The sequence below is a fragment of the Takifugu flavidus genome, chromosome 12 (assembly GCF_003711565.1).
Source record: "Takifugu flavidus isolate HTHZ2018 chromosome 12, ASM371156v2, whole genome shotgun sequence".
Taxonomy (NCBI): Eukaryota; Metazoa; Chordata; class Actinopteri; order Tetraodontiformes; family Tetraodontidae; genus Takifugu; species Takifugu flavidus.
In genome coordinates this window covers 1,298,882-1,303,455 of record NC_079531.1, presented here as the reverse complement: position 1 = coordinate 1,303,455, position 4,574 = coordinate 1,298,882, and positions in this window count along the sequence as shown.

The following is a 4,574-nucleotide window of genomic DNA, read 5'->3' as shown; positions in this document are numbered from 1 at the left end:
CCTCTGTTGAATCGATCGTTTCTCCAGCTGATGGGAGTCCGTAAACGGGGGTCTTTGTTTTTGATGCCAGAACCGGAGAAAAAGAACGGATTCAGCTGGCGATTCCGACTGCAGCGGCATCGGGAGACAAATGTGTACTTTTGAAGGCGCTCATGTGAACCCTCCAACCAAAATAGGCCGGGCCAAATGGGGATCACCAGACAGTGAACACAACAGGCTTTCTGAGGGACGCCTTCAACATCTGCACGGGAGTGTATTAATACCCCTGCTGGCTGCTGCTACTGCAACAAACTGACTTTTGTTGAACAAACTCTAAATGGAGAGAAGAAGCCTTAAAGCGTTTTGGACAAATAGCACACGCGCCTCGCTAGCTAATGCTCTCTGCAGCCCGTCCAGCCAGCTAACGCACAGGGGCTGCACTGTGTGTGTCCGTGTGTCCGAACGTTCGGTCCTTGCTCTACATAGAGTTGTTTCTGTGTAAGCCTGTGCCGCCCGAGGGTATTAGGCCTAATTAAAACATTCTTCTGATTAATCGTGTCTGCTCACAGGCCTCAGAGCGGTGGCGGGTGCTGCGCTCTAGCTAGCACGGCAGAGAACTCACACGCGCTCCATAAATAAAGCCAGTACCAATTATGGGATTACTCATAGTCATGTTAGCTTGGTTAGCACGCATACAAACACACACACACACACACACACAACACACACACACACACACACACACACACACACACACACACACACACATTACCCAGGTCCTTATCCTAACCATCCCAGTTTAGACCCCAACTTTTACCCTAACCTAATGTCTTTACCCTCAAATTGTCCTTTGAAGTTGTGGGGCCCTGCAAAATATGGCCTCACTTTGCTAAAAAAAGGATTTTGTACTCAATTAGTGAATGTTAGGTCTTTCTCTCTCTCTCTCTCTCTCTCTCACACACACACACACACACACACACTGTTTGCTTTCATAATCAGCCCAAACCGTTAAAGATGAAGACAAATCACACCTGTGTGATTCCAGACTTTAGATATTAGACTTGTATTAATGAACCCTCCCCAATACTGAAAAGGCTTTTATTTCCCTAATAGACCCTTGAGAGTAATTAAGAACAACAATTTCAATGGTTCCCTTTAATACGATGGTGGATTTTTTGGGTTCTGGAACCTCTGCCTGGCGGCGGAACTGCCCAGAGATCCTTTTCTTCGCTGTATGTTTAAATAAACTCACCGGTTTTCCACACAAACTGCATGTTTTTTCACGGGAACGTGGAAACGCCTCCTCGCCTCCAGCACGGCGATGCCCAGGTGAGCTTCACATGTTTCCTTCACAACATTTCGGCACGTTTGGCGCCTGTTCGCACCACTGGAGACGGGCTCAGTTTATCAAGGTGTTAATTTTATGTTCGCCATAGTGCGAGTTAATGCTTTTAAAGCGTCTCCTGCAGGGACAAACAGGACAAACAGGCCACGGTTGCACTCCCGACTCTACTTCAAATAGAAAATAACAATTTCTAGGTTAAAACGGTTTAAAAAAGGCAAGGCTAATTCCCTCTCCCTGTTCTTTGGCACCTCCAGAGAAGAAGCTGGAAACACTTGTAGCGGTATAAAACCACACGTGATCGTGTCTTCGACAACCCCCTGGGTTAAAGAATTTGTTTTTTCCTCGGTTTTGTGATCTATCTTGACCCCGAGATCACGCTAGCAGCTGCTTCTGTCATTCTCACGGTGTCAGATATGTGTGCGCCTGTGCGCGCACGCGTGTGCGTGCGTGCACGTGTGTGCACTGTAGCTTTTTGTTTCTGGACACAAAGGAAGAAAAATCAGCGGTTGCAGGTTTGTAGTTTGAAGCCACTGACCAGCTGGCTGCCGGCTGCATATTCGACACACACGTGCTGGTTGGTGCCAGATGTTCCGGCTTCCTGAGACTTTCAGGGCACAGTTTAAAATTTAAAAAAAAAAAAGAGACCTCGAAAAGTTAAGAAAGTTTAGCGGCCTGAGTAAAACGCGTTTGTGAACTGGCAGCAAATGCATCCAACCGCCCCTCCCAGGAGGTAACCAGGTGGGAGGGTGTGTTACCGGCGTGCCACGACACCCCTGAACACACACTTAACCCCTGACACTCCCCAGTGTTCATACACTCTGTCATCACAGCGCCTGGCTGCTGATGACCCGAGCACTAACACATGCTGTGCACAACTTAACCTCTGCACCCCCTGACGGAAAAAACATCATCAGGACTGTGGAGGGGGGGTCGGCGCAGGAGAGGGGAGGGAGGGAGATCCCTGAACTCAACTCTCTTTTATTGTTTTGAGCCAAAACCACCCTAATAATCATTTATTTTCTTAAACTTGTCCCTTTATCTCACATTTTCTTGGACTTTTTCCTGGCGGCAGAACTGCCACCTGTGGCGGGAAATGCTAATTTAGCCAACTTTTGTGCTAACAAGAGTTTGGAAATGTACGTACAAATGTATTCTCGTTCATGTAAATAGAAAAAAGGACTACAATTTGTTTGCAATTAATCACAAACTCCTGATGTGGCGTCACCTGCCGCACAAAAACAGAGCCTGGTGGGGGCGGCCATTTTGTTTCGGTGACATCATTTGCAGCCAGAGTCTGCAGAAGGAGCAGCTTAAGACTCTTTTTTTAATCTCCCCTCTTTCTAGACACCAGTGTCAAATACTTAGGAGAGTAAAGTCCCAGGAGAGAAACAGGCCCGACTTTACGAGGGCTCACATGATGCGTGAGAGAAGATGAGAGGGACGTGGAAGACAATATCTGCAGTGTGTGAGAAGTGGAACAGAGTGTGTGAATTCCAGCCTGCATGTGTTCCTCTGAAGAGAAGACAAGACAGTGGCGGGGATCAGAGGCAGAGAGCTGCAGGAGCGAAGCCACGCTGGAATTTCTCGGAAAGATCGGAGAAGCGAAGAAAAACAAGGGCAGGAGGGAGAAGCCCGCGATGCGTTTGGGTGTCGCTGCCGCAGCGGGAAATTTGAGTTTGGCAGCAACGCTGGCGCCGTGATGCGTTCCGATGCCGCGGACGGTTGCGGGGCGAGCAGGTGACGTTATGGAGCGCTGATTGCGAGCGCAAACAGGAAAGCACTGAAAACATTAGCGGTTCAAACGGACTTCCCAGCAGGGCCCATTTCCTCCTAATCTCTCCCGACAGTCGCTTGGACCGACGAGCAGACATCTGTCGGCAGAACTGCGCTCATGTGGATTTACTTGTGTCCGCACCGGGGCTCCGCTGGAGGACGTTCAGTGAGGAAAGTTCAGCCGCTTTCCCCCCTTTTTTTTTTCTGGGTCACGGGAAGAAAATTCTTCTTGTGTTTGGAATTCGGCGCGATCCGATGACACAATGTGTGTGTGCAGGCCGGGAACAGCAGGCCGCGTCCTGTCGCTCTCTGCACCCTATTATTATTATTATTTTCTTTTACAGCTTCATATTGTAAACATTTAAACTACTCTGTCTTTAAATTTGATTCTTCTGAACGTGCTTGCACAGCTAATCTGAGCCGCGGCCTCCAATGGTTCCCAGTTTTGTCTCCTGATCCGACCCGGAGCGGAACATCGGGCACCGCTGGGCTGCATGTCCGACGTGTGAAGGAAACAAATGCAAGAACCACCGTTTTAGCATGTTCTCTGCGTTTGTGCCCCGGTCGGGGTCACGTGGAGCCGCTCTCCTCCAGTGTTTCCTCGGATTTGATCCGAAGCGCTGCGGCGGCTCTGGGAGCGAATGGCTCCTAATTGAATAAATCAGTTAGCATTTTTTACGACGTGGTCACCGCATCTGGAGGATATTAGAGCAGAACACGGTCGGACTGTTGTGATGTGGGCGTCCAAACGAAGCCGCGGCTCCAGGCTCTTTCACTCTCGGCAGCTCTCGGCAGCGGCGTGTTCGGCCGCCAGGGGGCGCTGCTCTGCGTGAACCGCTCTTTCGGCCAGTAAAAAGCGTGTTGTGTTGGGTCGTGTGGGTGAGCGTGTGAGGCCGGTTCACATCAGCAGTGACCTCAGCCAGCGAAGCTCTGCAGCAGCTCCGTCTGTGGGTGTGTCGCTGGAGTGACAGAAAAGGAAGTGCAGCGTTCCAGAGGGACTGACACGGACCAGGAAGGAGACGCAGACGGAAATGAGGGCTGAGGCTTTTGTTCTGAAGGATCGGACCTGCTCGAGAGGTCTGAGTGGTGATGGTTGGGTTTGTTTTTGAGCAGAGGTTTGTGATGGGAAAGGGTGTGTGTGTGTGTGTGTGTGTGTGTGTGTGTGTGTGTGTGTGTGTGTGTGTGTGTCGGGTCCATCTGGCTCCTGTGAGGGACGCTTCTTCACGGTGCCTCAGCCTGATTCATGGATGCTGGACAGCCTCAGCTGCTGCCTCCCACCCAAACCACACACACACACACCACACACACACACACACACACACCAATTTCTAAAATTGGTTTTTCACTTTAACAAGCTAAATTGGGGTCCAAGCACATCAGATGTAAATAGTTACACCACTAACAGTGTTTTTTCTCCTAAAATAACACTTTTTCTTTCTTTTTTGGCAGATAATCCCCCCCCCCACACACACACACA